Source organism: Bactrocera oleae, chromosome 2 (assembly GCF_042242935.1).
Source record: "Bactrocera oleae isolate idBacOlea1 chromosome 2, idBacOlea1, whole genome shotgun sequence".
NCBI classification, from domain to species: Eukaryota; Metazoa; Arthropoda; class Insecta; order Diptera; family Tephritidae; genus Bactrocera; species Bactrocera oleae.
The window spans coordinates 75,682,003-75,696,828 of record NC_091536.1 but is presented as its reverse complement, the minus strand read 5'-3'; the positions used below and the strand labels follow the sequence as shown (position 1 = coordinate 75,696,828).

At 28.8% G+C, this 14,826-nt stretch overlaps 1 protein-coding gene across 7 annotated transcripts in view; it reads left to right on the top strand.

The window, feature by feature from the left end:
* Positions 1 to 14,826, top strand: part of snu (ABC-type transporter snustorr) — a 108,281-nt gene that overhangs the window by 43,535 nt on the left and 49,920 nt on the right. For 2 of the 7 annotated variants that reach the window (XM_036368575.2, XM_036368572.2), the window contains exons 1-2: positions 4,562 to 4,751; positions 5,595 to 5,800. The exons of 3 other annotated variants lie outside the window; for them this stretch is intronic. The gene's annotated coding sequence lies outside the window, so the exon portion shown is untranslated. Of the gene's footprint in view, positions 1 to 4,528; positions 4,752 to 5,594; positions 5,801 to 14,826 lie in introns of those variants that run through there. 2 more of the 7 variants (XM_036368573.2, XM_036368571.2) reach the window with 2 other exon arrangements.

The following is a 14,826-nucleotide window of genomic DNA, read 5'->3' as shown; positions in this document are numbered from 1 at the left end:
AAAGCGGAATTTCTTTAATTTTTCATCATATCACATGTTTATTAGGAAAATATGCTGACATCATTTTTTTATGAAGCCTCTTAAATTTTACAGATATTTTCGGTAAAAATTCAAATATAAACACGAAGGTCTTCATATTCGGTATCTGGAGGCTAGAAAAGCTATAGTCTGACATCGATTACTTTTAGGTGAGAGCCAACAACAAATTAGATATATATAAATCGAACTGAATATGATTTTGTATAAAGAGTAGGCGTGCCGTTATTGCACATAAAGTAGTCTTAAATTAATGTCTATTATACCAGCGTAGGGTGTTGATATCAAATAAATTTTCTGAGAAATCTGTAAAAACATTAAACCATTAGGTGGACCACGCCACCTAATTTAAAAAAAAGTGTTTTTAAAAAAAACATTTTTGAGTGGGTATAGCAATGGTCCGAATTGATATATAAGCAATACCCATCCTATATTCATATATTAATAAACTAGTTTGGCTGTAGTCCAATTTCTTTATCGACAATAAGCTCATTAATTTTATCGCTAATTGAAACATTTTTTTCCTTTTTTACAAAAAATCATACCTGCTTATTTAGCGACCAAAATCACTTAGCAGCCATTGTCGACTTCGGCACTATTCATTTCTTGTAATTAATAATATTTATAATGTAAATAATAAATTATATATTAATATGTGCTTTATTCCATTTTATTTTATTATAGCTAAGAAAGCTTTCAACTCGTAAACTAAGCCTCTGCATCATTTCATAATTTAATTAAAAAGTGTATACACTTTTTATTGTTTGGTAATAAAAAGTTATTCACAAAATGCTTTCAACTACAGGACAAAGTTCGCTAGATTACGTCGCTTACGTTGTTAGTTCTTTGAGCACACAATTAGTCTTGACTCTATAGACATTTTATGCAACTAAATTACTTTTTAATTTACACGTGTGTTTATACGTGAGTCTACGCTAGGTTGTAGAGCTGAGTTTATTTAATTGCGCTGATCTTTTGATCCTATCATCAATCGATAATATTCCAATAAAAATGCTAATTAACAATATGATTGGTTGATTAAAGGTAAGTTGCATGGTAGATCATGATGGTAGATATGGTGTTATTGGGTAGTAAGAATGTTTGAGGTAATATTTACATCGATTCGTAAAAGAAATGCTTCTAAAATTCTATTCAAAATCATTGTGTTACTTAGTGCAGATTATTTTTTAAATTTTAAGTAATAAATATGATTATAGCTAAAGTACTAAAGGCGGTTTAAAATTACTTCGTACCATTTTCAAACGTTGTATGTAAAAATTCTCCTATCGGATAGATTAATTATTTATATATATTTACAAAAATGACAAGCATTTAAAAAAAATTATAATAGAACATTGAAAATACCGTCGTTGGCTCATATCAATTCAATTAAGAATAGAAAACTCAATATTATTTCCGAAAAAGGGGCACATCTAGAGTGACAGTTAAAAAAATATCAGTTTGGGAATAAAAAAGAAAAAGACTGTTGTGTCATTTGTTTTAAAGTATTAAGAGTATGGTATACTTAGACATACTTTATGTGTACAAAGTAAACTTTTTCAAAAAAAATAAAAAGATTAAATGTTTTTGGAGCTACACGCGATCTCTGATGGCGCTAAAAACATCGGTCTTTCACTGCTGCAATAACTCTGGCCTTCTCCGTGAATGAAACCTTATAATGACATAAGCTCGAAAAAAATGAAAATTTAAAAAATATCAGCATTTTTAATCGAAGTATTTGTAATCACTCAAGCTAATTTATAAACTTTTAAAGATAAGCTGATAGAGCTGATTGAACTGAGCGGTTACATTTCAAAAGGCTATAATTCAAAATCTATTTGAGATATGGCTTTAAAATTTTAATATGTTGGTTTTAAAGATATAACCCACTGAAATATTGAAAAAATGGAGTTTATAAAAAGAGTCTCGCCTTAAGAATACATTGTCTGCTCTTAAAGTTGTTATAATATATTCAAATTGCATCGATTCAACTCAAAATACTCCGCTATTTTTCATTTACATCATACTATTCCACTTTCAAGGCCATTATATATCCGTTTAAATGTAATTATAAATAATCTGAAGGTATTCATTACCAATAAATATTCGCTATATTTTCCCTAATCATAGTTTTAGTTTTTCGGTTAAAAGAGCTTCTGCATCATAAATATAATTCTGACGCGGCAACTCTTTATCTCTCAGCATCTATCCACCTATATGCAACATATTTTATTATTTTTTACGGTGGTAGCGTTTATGTCCAAAGTTGACTAAGCTTTCCGGTACTGTGACAAAATTAAGACTTTTTTTAAACTATTTTTCTGTCAGGCGAAAAACAAAAACATTTAATCGTTTCAAATATATTATTGTAAAGCTAAGTATATAAGTAAGAATATTGTTGTGTGCTCTATATATTTTTTGGTCCATATTTGAGATTTAAGCCGACTATAGCACCAACCAGCAGCATAATTATTTTCAACATGTCTTTATTTTTTAACGTGTTCTTGTCAATACAAAAATAAAATCTTCTTTAAATAAAGATTACAAATTATTATTATACTCATAACCTTTTTCCAAGTTCAAACAACAGCATATTTTAATCAAACAAACAAATGAAAAATCGTAGCGCTTAGTTTATGAGAGTGCTTAATGGGCATTTCAATTACTTAGTAATCATTACTGTAGAGCTTTACGTAGGGTTTTACATTAATTAGTAACTAATTGTAGGAAATATAATTTTTTTCTTTCATAGATATCATATATAATATATAATAGATTGTTTAAATAATCATGCAAATGTACTTGAATATATAGAAATGAAATAATTACAGTACTTGAGCATTTAGATAATTTATTTACACACGTAAGTACTCAGCATCTCTCATTAAATAATGCAACCAAGTTAAACTAATGCTCTAATTGTTATTAGGTCGACATGATTGCAAAATATTGGATTTGGTTATGTTGTTATTAATACAAAGTACAATTCAAAAAAAAAAATCAATTGTACAAAGTACTTGTAAAAGTAAAAAAGTAATAGATTATTAAGTTCCTACAACATAATTTGTAATAGAATCAGACTCAAGCTGATTGACAAGATATCTTCACGAAATTTGGCGCAGATTATTAAATCTCTGAACCAATTGTTTTGATAGGACTACTACAACATATAACTGCCATACTAACTGAGCGCTATAATCTCCTAACAAATTGTTTTGATCAGACCGCTACAGCATTAAGCGGTCAAGCAAAGAATAAGAAAGAGCTAAAAGGAATTTTGTAAGCAATATTCGAATTATAAAAAGTAGATATTTATTATACAGGAGGTAAATATATAAAATTTGTTGTTTTTACCGTAAAACTCAGTAATATTTAGCGATTTTTATATTTCAAATAATTCAATTGCAAATTTAATTAACTTGTTTAGCTCTCTCCAACATTTATGAGCTAAAGATACCTTATATCATCTAGATCTTGATAAAATTCCAGCCACATGTTGCATTAAAATGTAAAACTATTGCTTTCAATTGTAATTAAATGGCAGCAAATTGCCACTATACAACACAACATTTCTTGCAATTAAGAATAACGAATGCACTAATACATGTACAGAAATATATTCAAGTATAAAAAACTATATAAATTAATATACTTACCAATAAGGTTGAGATAATTCTTTCGTTGCGTGCATTTTTATATACATATTTTTTATTGATTTCGAACTTTGCACCGGGTCACTAATACGCCTAGGGGTTCCGCATAGCGCCACACACGCGAATGTATAACAACACGGGTATAAACATATGAATGTTTGTATGTATATGTCTGCTGGCAATAAGAACTACTCTTCCTTAAGCACAAATTTACATACTTTACAGGTGAAATGAAAACTCACCACAGCTAAGTGGGCGAGCGAGCGAGTGAGTGCGCTCAAAGTGAGAGAGTCAAATTTTTACCGTGTACAAAATCCACTCACTCTATTTGCTAAGTTTACTTACTATGCCAATGAGTTTAATGCCTTTGTTCGTTGTACAAATCGCAAAGTCCAAATCGTTGCAGAAAGCGCTCAACTGTTTGAGAAGTATTTGTGCTCAACTCGCTCAACATTTGTAATATTATGGTATCAAAGTACAAAGCGGGCTTTTGTGCTATCAAGTTTCATACTTTTTAGTGTTTGAAATTATGTTTGCATATATTTTAATGTAAGTAATTAAACAAATAGATTTTGCTTGCGCAATCTGGAAATATTTAATTACTCAGTATGAAAGCATAAACATTTTTAAAGTACATTTATTCACTCTCAGCCATTTTTATGCTGTTCAGCGCGTTTAACCAGCACCTGGTGCAAAGTCTGAGCCGACAAGCATAAGTTACAACAACTACAACACAGTGAGCCGCAATGCTGGTTGGTTGAGTTAAAGATCGGCGCGCATTGTTTTGAGTTGAAATCACTTCGTTCAGTGGGCTCAAAGTATTTTGCGTGTTGCTGGCCACTGTTGAGCTTATGGAAATTAGCTGGCTGTCGTTTCAGTACGATTTGGACGGTTAAGCGTAACGCAAGTGCAGCTGTGATAACGCCGTTGACGTCGGAATAGTGAAGAATTGGTGTTTTTGAGTTGTGAATTTGAGTGCGTTTGGAAAATATATAATATTTATACATGTGCATATTTGCAAAATAAATAAAAGTGACAATTTTTTGGTAAAAAATCTTTATGGTTTGTTGAACTTGAATTTTGTTAAAAGAATGAATGAAGAGAAAGAATTAAGAATGTTTAGTAATATAACTTTGTTTAAATAAATGTATTTTTGACGCGATTGCCGAAAAAATAATTATTACATAAGTTGAAAAAGTATTAAACATACTTTTCAAAACTTTTGTATATTGTTTTTATTTTTGAAAAATAAATATTGAAGTTAACAATTAATAAAAAAAATTTTCAAAAATTTTTCAAAAATTTATTTAAAATTTTTTTTTATTTTCTCTCGAAATAACAAACAATTAGAAATTAAAAATTCTGGTGAGCAAGAAGAGGACTATAAATAATTTTCCAAACTTTTTTTATTATTTATGTTATTAAAAAATATGTATTGCAGTTAAAAAAAAAATTAAAAAACATTTTCAGAACTTTTTCATTATATTTTTCGCGAAATAAAAAACTATTTTCGACGCAAAAAGTGTGGTGAACAAAAATATGTAGTTAATTTCCTGAACATCAAAAAACAGTGAAACGTGTGCGGGCGAAAAAATTTGCCAAATTTTAATAATACAATTTTTGGTTTCTGCCTTTTGTTTGAAAATTTGCGTTAATTTAAATACATATATAAAAAGCAAATAAAAAACCGCCGCGTGCCAATGCCACCATGCTCCCAACAAACTAAGAAGAAACAAGTTTGTGCCCACAATCTTTTGTTTTTTGAACTCTGCGATTCTTATTGCTATATTATGGAGCAATAAATATCCGCAGAGCACTGTGCAACAAAGAATACGCTGAATAAAAGCAACAAAAAAATAAATATAATATATATTCTTTTAAAATTTCGGTAAATTTTTCGTTTAGTTTCTCGTGCGAACAAACAAAAACAATAAAAAAAAAGCCTTGACAACAAAGCGGCAACTTTAAATAAAACAGCAGCAGCAACAATAGTGGCAGCCGCAGCGGAGTACGACAGGTGATAGAAAAGTGAAAAAAACGTGTTGGCAGTAACTCACATAGAACTAACTACAACATCAAAAATAGTCGCTGTAGCAAAAGCAAAGCAAAACGTAAGTGCTAATTAATGAAATTGATTCTTGAAATTGGCGACCAAAAATATTCATGTCAGTAAAAAACGAAGATTTTGCTGTTAACCAAAAGATGAATAAATGCTGTTCTCAAAATAGAAAAAAATTATAATACCGCTTAAATGTTATAGAAAAAGGGAATTTTTCGTCAACGAAATGTATTTGGAACAAATTCGACAAAAATGTAAACAATCATTTTCCATATTGCCGTTGAGGTAGTTTCCAGTCTTTTAAAAATAAACGGCTTCAAAGCAGGTTTTCAATTTTATTTTTATATGGATTTCGCAACTTTAGCTCTAATTTTTTGAATTGCAGAAGTGCTTACTAATTTTAAATTTTTTTATGCATGACTTGCCGAAATTGAAATGATGTTATTAGAGAGGTATTTTTTTGGAAGCAAATGCTTTTTATTTTTTATTATGAGTAATCGTAAGTTACATTTTGTGATCAAAAACCTTATTTTTGTGACTTTATTCTTATCTAATTTTCTGAAAAAAAAATCATATGTAAAGACCAAAATATTTTGTTTATAATAATTTAAAAATGTCACAAAATTTTGTTTTCAGTGATTTTGTTTCTATAATAAATATTTGTTTTAGTATTTATATCTTTTAATTTTATGTTTGACTATAGCACTATTTTTCCACTACTTATTCCCTTGAAGGTTGTAATTATATTATTTTAAAGTAGGCAATTGATATTCAAATAAATTTTGTTTAAATTATATTAAAGAAGTAGCTATTTTGTTCGCTCTAATCAAATCAAAATTTTAACATTTATTTACAGACACATTTTTTAAGTTTTTTGTTTTAATTTTTTTTAGTAATATAATACTAAACTTTTTTTATATATTGGGTGAATGCATTAATTCGTGCGGTTTTCTAAGAGAGGGCTCTACTAGTATTATTTCGCGTCGTATTCATCTGTGGCTATATTCATTTCAAAGGTACTGCCATTTCGCGTCGTTTTCAGTAGATATAAATTGTTTTAGCGTGAGCTAATTTTAATTTTAATTTTTATTATTTTAGTATATTTTTTCTTTTGATATGTAAGTTTTTTGAGATTTTTTTATATTTTTTTATTATTTGAGTGTTTTATTACATTAATTTAAAAAAAAAAAATTTTAATTAAAAAAATTTTAATTAAAAAAAATTTTTTTTTTTTAATTTTTCACAAAATTTTTTATGAAAAGTCAAGAAATTAGTCATATAATTTTATTTTTGTCTGCTTAAAAACAGAACCAGAAATTTAATTTTATTGCTCTGTCACTGTGATCTAACATTAAATAAAATATTAAAAAAATGGCGTTAGAAGTTTTTACTAATACTATAAGAAATATGAAGGTGTTAATTGGCTTTTGTGTGTCTCTTTTAGTATTTGAATTATGCTTCTCGGTTTAAGCAACTATTTTTTCAATAAGTAAGATGAGACTTTCTATTTCAAATCAACTTTTGTTTATTTGTGTCAAAACAGAAAAGCTTTGAGATAAATATTTTTTTGTTATTTTTATAACTATTTAAAACCAAGGAGAGCTGGCTGCTTCATATTTGTAGATATTAGAACTTGTTCTTGTCGCGGAGTTTTTCACCCACAAATTGTTAGGGAAACTCTCAATTCTCTTGCTTTTGCTTATCACCGACGTCGCTTTTGATTTTCTTCGGCATGATTCAGGCTAATTTATAATAATTTACGCCCTAAAAATAGTCGTATGGTAAATATAATCGTCAGTAAGCGGTCTGATATTACAGAGTAAGGTATAATAATATAACCGCTAAAATTAAAGAAATATGTCAGAATACTTGTAGACTTCACTCTAGATTTAATGAGAAACTAGACATATTTTTACCCTTGAAGCGCTCGTTTTACCGAATAAATATTATTCACGCAATAAAAAGTATTAAATTTTTTCGATATCTATTTGAAATTTGCATCGTAGATGTAACAATACATAATTATAATGAGCATTACTCATCATTTCCTCAACTATGCAATTATTTTCTAAGAAACAAAAAAAAATATTATAAAATTTTCATATGAATTGTTGAGTGCACTTACTTTTGCTTTTAGTTTCCTTTCCTTTCATTTCATCTACCTTTTTTGTACGCAATATCCTGTTTGCGAAATTAACATATCAAAAACGCTTGAACAGCTCATTGCGCGCCATCGATAAACGCATAAAAATATATAATTATATTAGTTTATTTACATGCATACATACATACAAATAGGTATGCATAAAGAATAATAGTGCTGGCAAACGACAATAGCAGCTCTGCTCTGCGCTTGTCAGCATATAAATGACCACATTTCCAATGTTTGCCAATACAACAACAGCAACAACACATACCGTGCTATATGTAATAGATACGAACATTAGTGATTGCAAATAGCGAAAAATGAATTCATAAAATAAATATAAGGAAAATATATTGTAAATATTGATATAAGTGTGTGTAAGTGCTAGCAAGTGTATGATGTTAGTGTAGGCTTATAAGTATATATATATTTAATGTGAGCACATACATACTTGTACTTGTATTGCAAATAAAAGCTGCGTCTTTGCGATACCAAATTCTATTCTTACATATATACTTATTTGACGTGTTTGTATATATCTCAAAATGATTAGAAAAGAGGCTGAATTTACTTGAAAGCTAGATTTTTGAGCACACAATACGCAGTATTTGCAACTTTTTTTTTATAAAAAAAAAAAAATTCTATGTGTGAGTCTAAAAAATGCATACACATGTACACACACACGCACACACATTTTACTTGAAGAATTTTTTCCGTGTACTTGGCTCTTTCCATGCATTTAACTGTTACTCAGTCGTTTGGTTCTAAAGACAGGCTACATTTGCACTTTGCACACAGCAAACTCGCCACAAATTACCACTTACAGTTCTATTAAATTGATTGCTTTGCAGTTGAATGAGCAGTCAGCTGACAAATTTTCAACGACTGTTATTAGCGCGGCGGTATTCCTTTGGGTAGCAAGTGTATGTTAGTGTTCGAACACATATACAATATTTGTAATTAATTTTTTTCTTTTCTTGTTGTTGTTGTTACACTTTCTTGTCGATTCATTTGCAGCAATTATTATTATATTTTAAATAAAAAGTTGTAAAACGAAAAATTTGCATTGGTATTTCGCCTGAAGGACGCACATGTACATATGCAGCTATATGTATATACATACATACATATATACATAGAAACTTATATAAATATGTACATGTCACTTTATAACAACTCTCCATTAGCGGCAGCCAATCATAATTTTACATTGAAAAAAAAAAAATTGTTGAAAATTTTTATGCAGTTGAGCAGCCACTGGTTAATTGCGGGTACATTAATTCATGTTTAAGTGCACCGAGTGCTGTAACTATTTAATTAAATTGTATTCACTAAGCAATGTTCGCTAACAAACAATTAAAATACTGTAACGCATTGTTAAATAGTTATCTTTTTCTATTTTTTATCGCACTCCTTCAATGTCTTTCCGCGATAGTTAGAGCGCTCTACTTTGTGCAGTCGAACAATTCCACATTTATGTGCACTTTAAGTAATTGCAAAATAATTAATTATAATTGCTAGCAAATAACTTTTTTATGTTAATACTTACAACCAATTTAATAAAACAGCAGAAAAATTTTTTTTTAAAATAAAACTAAGGCAAAATATTGTAAGTAAAAATAAAGTTTAGTACATAGTTTTAGTACTAAATTTTAAATAGATACATAAATGGTACTTTTTAGTACAAATATTACAAAAAGTGGTTGCGCATAACATTTTATAAAATATCGTTAAATTAGTACGAATTTGGTTCCAATTCTTTAGTACTAAATTTTAAAAATCAGTTTCGTAAAATAACTCAAAATATATTAAATAAGTTTCGAAAATAAATAGTTTAGTACTAAATTTTACATGATAGTTTCGTAAAATACCTCATAATTTAGTACAAATTTCGAAAAAAAATAGTTTAGTACTAAATTTTAGAATGCATTTTCATATAATATTTACTTATTTAGCTCAAATTTCGAAAACGACAATTTAGTACAAAATTTTACAAAGCATTTCGTTTAGTTTAATTTAAAATAAATTTCGAAAACAATTGTTTAGAACAAAATTTTAATCAATTAACCATCCAATTTCGAAAACACAGTTTAGTACTAAAATTTATAAAGAAGTTTCGTAAAATTCTTTCTAATTTAGTATACATATATTTCGTAAATTATAATTTAGTACTAAATTTTAGAAAGCATTACACTAATATTAAATGTACTTTCCAGTCATTTATTCACAAATAGTCTTCTGAATAATCTTACTGAAAATGAACCTTTTCACAAAAACTTCTCTATTATCTACTTTGTGCAAGCTTTTTTTTGAAAAATATCACTTAGTTTAGTAAGAAATTTTGAAACAGTATACAGCGTATAACTTTTTAGTACTAAAATTAAAAAATTTAATTTGTACTAAAGTATTGTTTTAATCAAGCGGCTTGTACTAAATTTGAAACCAAAATCTTGAGCGGAATTGAAATGAAATAAAACATATTTAAAATTAAACTATGTGAGCTTTAGTAGTAATAAATTTTATTTTAGATTTGAAAAACTTAATTAGTACTAAAGTTGAAGTAGACATTATAAAAAATTAATTATACCCTTAATTGGGTATATTAAGCTTGCCGCGAAGTTTTTAACACCCAGAATTAAACGTCGGAGACCTTATAAAGTATATATTGTATACGAGCTGAGTTGATTTAGTCATGTCCGTCTGCTTTTGAGATACCGTTTGGCAATTTGTACACGTCCTTTTCTCACCAAGCAGCTGATTATTTGACGAAACCGCCGATATCGGTCTTCTATAGCATATAGCTGTCATACCAACTGATCAATCAAATTGATGGCCTTGTAGGGAAAAGTTTTTTATATGACGATTCGGCATTGATCCTCGACAATCCTCGAAAATTATTTTTAGATCGGATCACTATAGCACATGGCTACTTTACACACTGACCGATTGGTATCAAGTCCTTGTATGGAAAGTATTTTTATTTGTGGAGATATCTGGTATAAAAACCTCTTGTTCAAAACATTGGTAAAATGTTCGAATATATTAACTTATTCAGATCAGATCGTTATAGCCTATAGCTGCCATACAAACGGAACGATTAAAATCAAGACAAAAGTCTTTTACACCCTTTAATACGACTTTGGTGCAGTTGACGTTTTTTCCAGTTTTAGTATGTTTCTGTAAAAATTGTTGTACTAAAATACTTAGTATTTGGTTGAAGTGAAGAAAAATTTAGTTTTTATATTTGCAAGTCAAATTATCGTAATCGTAAGGCTTTCACTAATATTATTGAAATTTTTTATTGTTTATTAATTTTTAATTTGTAATTACATCAAATATTTATTGCCGACAATGCATTGCGTAGATAAAATATTTATCAGCTTATATTTGAGCGACGCGCCACTGCAACAGAATGTGGAACAGTGCGTATACGTGATTTTATCTTACTGCTATCACCAATGCTTGCAGTATGTACTACAAATAGCATACATTTTACTTTATAAACACATATCATTGTTAGACCTTTAAATATCAGCGTGCAATGTAACATTTGTTTACCTTTTGTACGCTCTTCGTTCTTATATTGCGCGCCTCAATGAAAATTCCAGCATTTGACGTTGATGTGATTGCACAGAGCTACACAAGCGTGGGGCATAAATAATTTTGTAAGTGTATTTAGCAAAAAATACAAGAACCGGTAAAAAAAAATTATTTGAAAATAATAAAAATCGAAAGCAAATATCGTTTGCAAATTCAATTAGCAAATATTACGCGTTTTTTTAGAGGTCGATTTTCGTTCGCTTTCCAACAAATTGCGCCAGCTTGTAAGTCACATCATGCATGTACGCATATGGGGGCACTTAAGAATTTACAAGTGTTTACGCCGATTTCAGTTTATTTAGTGACATCAGCGTTAATTAGAAGTTGTGCCAGTGTATTGAGATGGCGCGAATACTAGTGCCGTTAGCTGCTTATTTACCAGAAATTTTTGCAATTAAATGATTTACTACATATTTTTAATATTATATAATAAAAAGTTATAATCACATGATACACTTTCTAGTAAAGTGGGTTTTATTAATTTTATACAAATTTTTTCTAAAGAATTTTTCCACGCAATGTTATACAGTGCAGTATTTTTCCAGCAGCCATAATAATATTTGTTGCTGTATGAATTTAATTATTCCAAACAGTTGGCAACTCTACTCTAGAATTTCTCCCTTAGTTTGAGATCTATTTCTGTCGTAAATTAAAAAATATAATGATGGCAACTATAAATTAATCTTAATATTTTTGATTTAAATTTTAAATTTCAATAATTTATTGGTAAATAAAGCTTATAATTTTATTAGAATTTTTAAGTAGTTAGCATCTCTCCACCAAAATGTTTAAATCTATTAAAATTTGCATAATACTTTTAGTTCGTAACCCATATTACAATAAATTTGTTTTTAAAATTTTATAGTCCTTCTTTTTAAATAGGTGGCAGCTCTCATAAAAAGTAAATTTAATTTTAAGTTTTCTTAAACATTTTCACTTTCTTTCACAAATTATTGTATCTAAAATTTTACTAAGAACTTTTTTCGATTGTGAAACATATGGCAACCTTCTAACTCTTTTACTTTAAAACAACTAATTATTATTTTGAGTAAAAAACATTGTAATTAAAACAGTTTTATCTCACTTAAGTCAACCAGTAACCTCAACGGCAACTCTTGGCCAACACTAATTCCATCAGTAGATTAAACTGAGAAAAAAATACGCGAATGCTAACGAACAGCAAGTATTAACTTACTAAACGCTTAAAATTTAAGTTTTAGTTTATTTATAGTACAAAACCGGTTGGACGAGCGTTTGCCTGCGTTGTAAGTGGACAGTTAGATAGTAGACACATGTGACTCACATACGAACATACACACACGAACCTACCGACTTACTCAAAAATTACGGATTTTATTTAACACTTTAAAAGCAGGCTTGTAAATTGTATGTGGACACAAAGCTTTTATCTGTGTGCGAAAAAAGTTTCGTCACAAATTTTGGCTCTGCAAAAATGTTACTGACACCGCGACACACACACGTGTCGACCTAATTGACTTAACTACTTATTAATTGACCTTTTGTAATGCATTGACTTGTCAGTGTGATGTATTTTTGAATAGTGGGGGGGTAGATACTTTTTAGCCAAAATAAGTGTTGTTTTTGCGATTAATTTGACTATATTTTTTGGGTTAGATTTTGTTAGCTTGGGTAAGAGTAGTGTGTATTAATGTTGTGTTCGTCAAGCAAAAGAAAATTATCTCTTTGTTTGCAAAATATTCACCTGGAAGCATTATATTGCTACAGAATATTCTTGTAAGACTGAATGAAAGGTTATTTTACAGGAATTAGTTCATACCAGCGGAGGTTCTGCTTAGAATATCTTGACTTATTCCACTATTAAAACATTCATCGTATATACCGTAGGGTTGAGCTGAGTTATTGGGGATGAGTTTGAACATGTAAATCTGAAACCAATATTTTTGGTTTCATTAATTGAGATATTAATTTTTCTCTAAGACTGAGACTCTAAACCGAAAAATCATCATTAGATATCGATTTAAAAAGCATTGTTAGTAGAAACTTTTGAAAAAATCTATAAGAAGCTTGATACCTTAAACACTCTTCAGAAATACACGGCATATTATATCTTAAACTCTATCATCTAATTATTGTAATTATGCATTTAAGCATTATCAAGACGTTGTATACCTTGATGTATCAATCATATAAGATTTTCCTCTAAAAGAGCTCAAGCGTAATCTCATTAGCAACGGCATTCGTCAATGTAAAAATTATAAATTAAGCTAAAATTCTTAGTATATGCGTGCGCAGTACTCTTTGTGAGCAGACAGTTTTAAAAACTAATATTTCAAGAATATTAATTAACGCCCGACTTTGCAACGCGGGATTAGTTGAATTAATGGCGTGTGACTGTCGCTTCGAAGAGAAAATATTATATATTATTACAGCTGTAGAATGACAATTCAATTTGTGGGCACTTTAATGACTTATGTCAGATTTTACATTGAGTTTAATGGATACATATACCTCTATGTACTTGTATATACAGAGTGAACACAAATAAGTTTTTTTTTAATTTTTAAAAAAAAATTATAAAAAGCTTAAAACCAGATAAATCAATATTTTTTATTGTTTAAAAAATGCATAAGTAGAGATTTTATTTTACATTATCATGAATTTATAATAATTGTATATTCTGACATTGCTGCATGCTGCAGAAAAACTTGTTCTATGTCAGTTTGACAGGTGACAGTTGGTATTTTCTCGCGAATATTTTTTTTAATTCCACAGAAGTAATGCATTTGCGAATAAAAGCTTTATATTTTAGAAATTTAGAAAAAGCTACTTTGGGCAGCTAAATTTACATATTTTGGTTATCCCTGAAATGGATTTGTTAATGCCAGTTTGACAGTTGACAGTTTTCATTTTTATGTTAAATGTTTTTTTTAATCCCTTCAGAAACGCTGGCTTGCTTTTGAAAACTAAATTTTCGCGTTATCTCCAAAAAAATTTCTAATCCATCGCCTCATTGGATTCTTAGTATTGCTTAAAAAATCAATATTTTACTAATTTACGAAATGTGCGTTGGCGATGGTGTAAAAAATGTTACCAACTTGTTAAAACGAACAACGTCGACGGAAACTACTATTGAAATCTTGTAGCAAAAACAATTGGAAGTAAGTTTTTCTTACAAATTTCTTCGGTAATAAAACTTCTGGTTCACCCTGTAAACACACAAGTAATGTTTTTTGTATAAACAGTAGCACAATCACGTAAAATTAAACATTTGCCAGTACATTTACTTAGTTTTCTAATTAAATGCCAATTTCTGTAATTAAAAAATATGTATTGATGAATGTGAAGTATTA